Source organism: Corapipo altera, unplaced genomic scaffold (genome assembly GCF_003945725.1).
Source record: "Corapipo altera isolate COAL_440 unplaced genomic scaffold, ASM394572v1 53, whole genome shotgun sequence".
Taxonomy (NCBI): Eukaryota; Metazoa; Chordata; class Aves; order Passeriformes; family Pipridae; genus Corapipo; species Corapipo altera.
In genome coordinates this window covers 8,505,129-8,514,344 of record NW_020884900.1, presented here as the reverse complement: position 1 = coordinate 8,514,344, position 9,216 = coordinate 8,505,129, and positions in this window count along the sequence as shown.

The window sequence follows — 9,216 nt, the reverse complement described above, 5'->3', positions numbered from 1 at the left end:
GGAATTAGTTCCCCTCTTTTTCCCTCTGAGGAATATTTGTTGTTACATTATCTGCTTTCAGACCTTTTTAGATATATCAAGAAAAATCCCTTCACAAATTAACATCTACTTAAGTTTTCTTTGGTTCTAATGTTATTTGCTTTGCTACTGAATGTAAACTTTATAAGGATCTGTTTTCCTTTAAAATGAAGGATTTTAACTTTTATATCAGAGTAGTCTTTAGGTTGTTTGTTATTTATGTATTTTATTTCATTTTAAGAAAGAATTCTTTGTGGCAGGTTTATTTTGTTCAAAAATATAAAAGTTGCTGTGTTCGACTTAAGATTTTATGGGTTTTGTTAATAACTTGTTTTCCACAGAAAAAAGTAATACCTTTGTCAGGATAGGTTTTCTCTTCATAAGGGAATTCTGTAGCTCTTTCCTGTGTAATCTGGTTGTCTCTCACTGGTTGTTTTGTGACTTTTTTATGTTGCTAAAAAAAAAAAAGCTAGGGCTTCTGAAGTGTTAGAAGGAAAAATAGACAGTTTTTATACTGTTGTTTACCTAGCCATTAGTATTGTGCAGTTCTTCCCATCACAGAAATGTTATTTAGTTGTAGAAGGTATAATCCTATGTGTCAACATCTCCATCGTGCAAGGCTTTGGAACAGGACAGAATTTGCTGGGCTTCCGAGTCCTCCCTTCCCTATTGCAACCATCACATTGGATAATTTTGTTTTGAAGTGTGCTGTACTCCATCTTAACAAAAATTGTGTGGTTTATTCCTATTATTCCCAGAGGACGGCTGTTACAGAATGTGATTTTTTTACAATATTGGTGGTGAGCCATATGCCCTTGGAACTGACTTGGGATAGCATCAGAAACAATGAGCTACCACCATATACTTTAAAAAAAAATCATGGTAGGCTAAAGTCCATTTGGTCTCATGCCAAAATTCTCTTTTAAATTAAATACTCCTTTTTTTTTGTTTGTTTTGCCTCTCAGCTTTTTAACTAACAGTTAGACAGTAATCCCATCGTCTCTCATCTTTCGTTGTAGTAGACTAAACAAATCAATCTTGTTTAATCTCATTTCATAAAATAAGCTTTGCATTGCCTTTATCTTTCTAGCAGTTCTCCTCTCCCTGCTCTAATTCCAGTTAATGTCTTGAATGAAGGTGACTACACTGTATGGAGTATTTCAAGTGAGCTTCTCCCAGACCTTTACACAATGCTATTGCTTTTCCTTGTCTCTCTTGGAAGTTGCACCGCTGCTATATGGTGGTGATCCACAGTCATCCTATTGTTGAGAAATTACACTATTTGTGCTTTTTTAGCACATAATGCTGAAATGAGGTTTACTTTTAAGTCAGAGGAACTTTAGTGCGTTGTCATCTGCTTTGAGTAATCCCAAGCTACAGCTTCTAAATATTTTTATTTTCTGTGTGTTGTTGCTTTCAACTTGTCATTGCAAAATTTTGTCTATTACTGGAATCTGAATTATAAAAATATCAATCTCAAACATCATATTTCCCTTCTTATAATACTCTTTATTTGTTTTGTGTTAATTCTGTTTTGTTTAAGTTTGGTAGAAAGTCCTTGATACTGTTGTAGTCTCCTATTCTTGAGTTCTGAGTTGGAGTGGAGATGAACTAGGTTCTTAGAGTTTGGAGCTACACAAGATTTGATTTTTTTTCTACCTCAGGTGATTTATATTGTCTAGTGTCATTACTATCAGCTGTTTCCCTTTCACTCCATGCTCAGTATTGCCCTTCTTATTTAAGTAAATGCAACATAGGAATTTGAGGTTGAGAACCTGCCTATATTACCCTTAATGTCTTTCTTTCAATTATGTAACTGAAAAAATATCTTCGTCCATCTTAATATCCTTTGCAAAGCCCAACACAGGTCCTCTCTTGGCAGTTCTTTCTTCACCCCATGCTTCTCAGCGAAGTACTGATGAGCACACAGAAGTGTTTTTCCCCATGTGTTCCCTCTGGTTTTTTTTGTTGGTTTGGGTTTTTTTTTCACATGTATTTTTGAGGTGGTAGTGCATCCAGTTAGGCCTGGAGTACCTTCTTTTGGCTTTCTTTTTTCTTTTTGCTGTGTTTGGAATGTAGATTCTTGATGACTTAAACATTCTTTGTGTGAAGTATTTGTAAGACTTTTCTCCCTACTCACTCTATTAGCTCCTCAGTCCAGCTGACCTAACTACATCAGAGTTTGCCCTTCTGAAACTTAAACTTTTAGGGACCCACTTACTTAATTTGTTCTCCTGTCTAACTTAAATGAGTTTAGTCTGAATTGGTCCAGAGCTGACTTCTACAACTGGCTAACTTCTAATAGTCTCACTACTTACCAGTGATATAGATATAATATATCTTGTCACCTCTTGTTGTTCTGATGAGGATTTGATTAAGTGTATTGTGCATTGCGTCCAAAAATAACTGAATGTCACTGGTATGGATAACATTTGTAGTCCATTTGGTCCCTAGTTTTGTAGTTACAAACAAATGCCCTTAGCTACCACTCCAGGGAAAGAATAACTGTCATATGTCATGCTGCACACAATGGACCCTGACTTAGGGAATACCAGAGGCTAAGGTAATGTTTCCCATGCTTTCCTATGCTGCAGTGAACCCTGCTAATAGTACCACCAGAGTTAGCTGACTTTTTTTTTTTTTTTAACAGACTGGAGCACCTGTAGTTCAGCTTCTCTGAAAATCAATTTCTTAGCCTATAAAATGGATTAGTCTCTAGCCAATCTTTAACTTGCTTTTGAGTAGGTGTGCATGTGCAGCCCACTGTTCACTGTGCTGTGCCTCCCACTCTGTGGCTGCATCTGGCCAACAGCGGATATGAATATGCTACAGCTGCTTGCTAGGATATTTAACTCGAGGTGTAAAGGTTTGTGATTCAGCCCTGGAGGTCCCAGGTAATGAGCAAGATGGTGATTATTACACTTCCAGAGTTGTATGTACTTGCATTCCTAAGGACAGCTTGTGATGTGGGTGTGGGGAGCATAGTTTCCTTTTATCTCTTCTAAAGCTCACAACACTTTTTTTTTCCCCCAGAATTAAACTATTACAAAATACATCAAAAGAGGCTTCATAGAAATATGCCTGTCCTCATTTTAATGTCTGCAGCAAAAAGACTGGAGTAATGTTGCACAAATAAGTGTAACATTTAATAGATGATGGAATAACATGGTTATGTAATAATTGTTTTCAAGATGGGGATGCAAAACTCAATACCTTATTCTTCTGCTACTCAAGTTAGTGTGTAACTAGTCTGTGTATCTATGCATACAAAAACGGAGCTAAATTACTTATGCAATAATTTAGTTTACCTTGCTTTGATTCATCCAAGATTATTAGCTATCGAAACAAATGTAGGTATTTTCAGAAGTGCTCTGCATAAAAACCAAACAAAACCTCTAGAACATGACATTTTCTTTCATTTTATTATTAATTTAAAGGAATTGTAAGAGGTTTTTTTTTTAGTTAAGTTTAAAATATTATTCCATTATGTCCTTGGGAAAAGACCTGGACAAGACTTTTCTGTATAAATAACATATACAAATTAAAAATGCACACATCTTACCCATCACTGAAATGCAGCAATTTCTTGAGGTAAAAACATGAGAAATGACTGCTCAGATAAACATGCTGATTAAACTCCTCATGCTCTTATTACAGGCATCAGTTTCAAGTTGACTGTGCTTGTGCTACTATGGCCAAAACCTTCTCGGCTCTGTTTCAATATTTTCTTTTTTGCCTATTTACTACTAATGTACCTTGCATAGTCACTTCAGGTTTTTCCATCTGAACCTTCTCATCGCAGACAGAAAACTAAAATTCCTGTTTGCTCCAAGGTACTCCTAAGCCCCTTCTCAAATTGTCATGAGTTGTACAACTGTGTTGTATGTGCTTAGGTTTTATCTATAGAATTAGAATTTGTAAGATTTAGGGCTTCTTTTGTCCCAGGAGGAATCTTGCCTTTCTTAGGATTGCTAGAAAACTTCCACTGATTTCAGGCTGACTAGGATTTCACATTATATTGTGGACTTAGGGTGTGTGCAAGTTTTAATAGCTTAAAAGTATAAATGTAAATTGACACAATCCCATTAACCAGCAAACACAACTAACCATGTGGAACACTATGTTTATACAAGTTTAAGTGTTTTAGTTAGAATAAATATTTTTTTCCTTACAGAGTTAGCTTTTTTCATAACCTGTGACCTGGTATATACACAGCTATAATGATTCACAAGTACCTTTTCTAATAGGAATTAAACTGTACTGGTATAATGATCAGCAGGGGTAGAGTTAAGCAATATTTTTATTTACTTTGATAGTATCTACATGTAGGAAATTGTACCATTCTTACTCATTACTTTAGAAATAGGTATGTTAAAATAGTATTAAAAGTGCTGACAGTTCACTGAGGAGGTAAGATCTGCTATAACACTTTCCTAATTTATGTAACTCTAGAACAAGATTGTGGCACTTTGAATAGCCAGTTTTCTCAGAGAATTTGTCAGTACCTGATTTGTAGATACATCAACAACCATTTGTTTCTCAACCAAATGATACAGTTAAACTAGAAGAATTAGCTGCTCCATCTGGTCTAAATTCCTTTTTCAATCTTTGTATAAACCTATTGATGTATGTAGGATATCTGCTTTTGATCAAGCATAACATTTTACCCTAACTCCGTAAAGTCAGCTTGAAGGCGATAATTATAAATGTGATTGGCTCTTTTCATAATGTTTGACACCTCTACTGAAATGTATTTAGCAGCTGATCCTTCTTAAATACATAAATAAAACAACCCCCCCACACTCATCTGTTTCATCTGAAACACCTTCCTTGGGCCTGCTGGAGCAATATATGTTTAAGGAAATTGTAATCTTGCAAAGGGAGGGGAATTGGAAGGCGAAGTAGGACAAAACAAAAATCTTATGAATGCTCTCAGGCTCATGAGCTCAAATATTTCATGATGGAAACTGGCTCCACAGTAATTATGCTTCTCTTTAGAAGTTGACAAAACTAACTTAGTCTTGTTGTAAAAATATGTAGGGATAGGTAAGATTTTGACTGGCTTTGTTTTGGTCTCCATCAGTGGCTTTCTGTGGTAGCCTGATCTAAGCAGTTGTGAGCAGGTTGGAGAGGCTGGTCACCAGTGGCTCCCTACAGGGTGGCACAAACTAACAAAAATACAGGTCAAAGGGGAGAAATATTTTTATTTGCACAGCCAGGAACTCTACTAGAAGAACCAGTTTTTCTTTGCTCTATAATCAATATATGCAGTGGGAAACCTTGCTTTTTACTGAAGCCTTGTCAGGCAAAGCTTTCTGTCGACTAACATGCCGTGGTGGTTTCTTTTCTTTGAAAAAATGGTGACTCAAAGATCCCAAATCAGTTAGGTCTTTATCTAATAACTTAGTTGCTACAGATTTGGATTTTTTCCTATTCCACCTCAGAAGAGCAGGAAACTCACCTCCTCTAATTACCAGCTAGGGTGGAAAGGTCATGTCGTGTTACCTTTTCTGCATAGAATGTTTAAAGCTTTTTCTTGGGCAAAGAGAGACTAGGTGGGAACGTGATTAGATCTGAGCACTGACTGGAATATCCAAGCTTCAAGCTTTGGCAAGCACCATAACCAGTAAACTAAACAGTCTTGTTCCCTCCTTCTCTTTCCCTCTGGCTTGGTGCATTTTTATGCAAAGTGAAATGCCTTCAAAGGAGAGAATGGAGATTTTTCCCACATTATAATAGCCAGGTGACTAGGAATCCTAATAAGAATTGAGGATTGTGGGTTTGAAACCTTTCAGATCAGGGAACTGATACATATTCCTCTGCCTTAAGACAAGTACTTCAAGCATGGAGAAAGAAGGCAGCAGATGATGCTAGCAGTTGATCTTTCCTGGTAGGAAAAAAAATACATCTCCACAAAGAGAAGATTAAGGGCTGTAAATTGTACAAGAAAGATTTTCCTGCAACTGTAAGATAGATTGGTGTGTTTAAGAATCTGGGCTGATGCCTACTAACTTCAGTGAAAATAAACCATTACATTGCAGCTGCAGTTTTAGGTTTTATGATGGCTGAAAGGGTGTTAGCAGTGGGATCACTTCCCTTGCACAGAGTGTGTCCTCACACCAGGGCTGTCTGTACCAGTCCCAGCTGAATCGACCCCTCTAAAGCTGTGGCAGTGGATGAACTGCAGAGTTGCCCTTTTCCAAACAGGACGCTTTGCCGTGAAAAAGCCGAGTGGCTGAAAAAGCCGAGAGGCTTCTCCTGGCCTGGTCCAGCCAGCAGGGCCCCGAGGTGGCTGCTCGGGCCGGGGCGCCGAGCTGCAGCACTGCCCCATCCTGTCCCACGCAGAAGGAAGGCAGGGAGCAGGGACATGCTCCAGCCTTTCTCCTGTAGCCTGCTTCGGCCGTGGGGGCCCCGCGGAGGCGCCGCAGCAGTTCCTGGGGCTGGCCCCAGCCCAGCCCTGCCCTGGCCGGGTGGCTCGCCTGCCACCCCACGCGGGGGCCGGGAGCAGGTAGGGAGAAGCTCTTCGGCTTTCCTTCCCTTCCTGCTCCCAGTGTAAGTAATGATCGCATCACTAACAACTGATGCGTTTACCTTTGCAAAACGTCTTCGTGGGTAGCAGCTTATGAGACTAAAAAGGCTGGGCGAGTCAAGGATGGGGTACAAAAGCTGAACTTGTAATACCAAGGATGCGTTCGTAATTACCGACATTCTGCTGTGCTACCTGAAGCAGACAGTTCTGCGTGTCTTCTGTAATCTACAGTAACTACCCCTCCGCATTTTACAAGACTCTCGTGTCACTGAAGTACCTCGAGGTGACTCCGCTGCCTGTTTAGGTCCGATGGTCACGGCTTGCAGAGGGCTGTGCGAAGGCGCCCCAGCCCCGGGAGCGCCGGGCCCCGCCAGGGAGGGGGTTCGCTGCCGAGGGCTGGAGCTGCGCAGCCCCGGTGCGGCGTGGAAGGGAGAGAGAGCGCTCTGAACATAAGCGTCAGCTTTTAACGCTTTTAAATAATGGTCATGGGGCTAGCATGACAGGTAAAGGAGTTGGAAATCAGCTGATATTGAGTTGGAAATCAGCTGATATTAAATGAGAAATTATTAATCAGTTTAAGGCTGGTTGGGTCCGATTTTCTTAAGATGATTGAGGAAAAAGGGAGAAGGATTTAAGAAACATGTGGAGACTGTGCTCATTTCTGAATTGCATTGAACTTCTGGTTACACATCCAAAATCCTTTCCTAAAAATAACTTGTCCATCCAGTAACGTTAAAGAACTTCCAAAGCGTTCCTGAGTGTGTTTGATTTCCATCGCCCAGTAGCATCTCATGCCTCCCCCCGTTTAAAAACAACGGGAAAAGGTGGTGTTTGGATTTAGAATAATTTTTCACCAGCGATAAAGGGGTTGTTTTCTGTAACAGCGTAGATTATTACAAACTTGTAATTTGCAGTTCGCATTTGCCATCAAGATCACAGCAGGGGAAAAAAGAGACTAGAGCCTCCAGTAGCCTCAGTAATTCCTGTTCACGGGTTTGATATGTCGATGGAAAAAACCCAACGCTTTCAGGGCGAACTTGCTTGAGTTTAATAAACAGTGACTTCAGAAAGTGCAGTAAAATCAATTTATGTTGCAAAAGCATTGGCCAAAAAGAAAGCGGCGAAAGGATTTATGGAAATGTAATGGACTTACAAGCGTTTATCCTGCCATTTGATAAACAGCAATGGGAAGCCGAGATGGTGAAAATAATTAGTCCCGCAGCCTCAGTGAATATGGACAATTTATTATTATAATTTTATCCTTTCAGTGGTTATTCAAATTTATTTTTTAATTTTGTGAGCTGAAGCACAGGGGGATTAATCTAAAGTTTGGTTCCTGCTTCCTCAAGGGCTCGGTTTCTTCTTTTGACATGTTCTCTCTTCACAAAGTGTGATCTGTCATTTGCCAGGGCTTCTCCACACAGAAAGATCATTCTTAGTTTTTCTGTATGTATTTTAAGGACTGTTATCATCGGCCTTAGTAAATAACGTTACTCATCTGCGGAAGGATCAGCTGTTCGCCTTCCTATGCGCCAGGGTTTTCTCTCCCTTTTGATTTTCAGACGCGTTTTCACAGAAACTGTGAAAGAGACGCAGTTGTGAAGAGGCTGCAGGAGCATGCCCTGGCTCTTGAGTAACCCTAGCACTGAAAACTTTTCTGCTTGCTCTCAGGAGTTTGTAGCCCTATTATTACAGTAGAAAAGAGACATCTACCACGGAGTAAAGATTACAATTTCCAGAAGTCAGAATTTATTACAGTTAAACTGTGATAAGATCCCATCTGTTATGAACACATGTAGCACCAATTGTTTTTCGTGCAACTGCAATTTATTTACCCTTCAGAGCGAATGAGATTACAAGCGTGATTAAAAAAAAAAAAAAGGAAGAAGAAGAAGAAAAAAACCACCAACAAAACACCAACAAACCCAACCAACTCCTCCACGTGTTTTTTCGGTCCGGCCTATCTGTTTTTATCTGGATAAATGGATTTGTACTGCAACGCTTCCCTCGGGATTAGATGGGAGGTTCCCTGTGCCCCTGCCCAGCGATGCCCGGCGGGTCCCGGGCCGGGCTGGGCGCGCTCCCGCCGCGCGGCCGCTCCCGCGCGCTCCCGCTGCCCCGCGCTCCGCCGGGGGCGGCAGCGCCGCCTGGCGGCCGTGAGCGCGCCCCGACCTCCCGAGCCCGGAGACAAAGGGGAGCAGCCCCGCTCCCTTCTCCCTCCGCCCGGGAGCAGCTCCTCTTCCTCCGGGGGGCTGCGCAACGCGCCCGCCTTGGGCCTCCGTGCAAAGCGTGCCCGCTCTGGCCCGCGCCCCGGGAGAGCGGTAACGTTTGTTATTAACTGGAACGTGAACCTGAAGCGGTGGAGGGGGAGGGGAGGTATTTTTTTCATTGGTCGTGGTAGTTTGGGAGCGAGGAATGTGCCTGCTCGTCGTCTTGTCCCATCCCGCAGAAGTGGTTTGGATCGAGTAGCACGCGCTTCACAAAATAAGGCAGGAAAGATGAAGCACTTACACACACATAGCAAAAAAAAAAAAATCCCACACGTTCTTACTGCGATAGCCTTAGAGCGGTAATCTAATTTCGTTCTCTTTCAAACTGTTTCAAGGCATATATGTGTGTGTATATATATGTGTATATATATATCCTCCAGGTTTCAGTGGGCGTCTTTC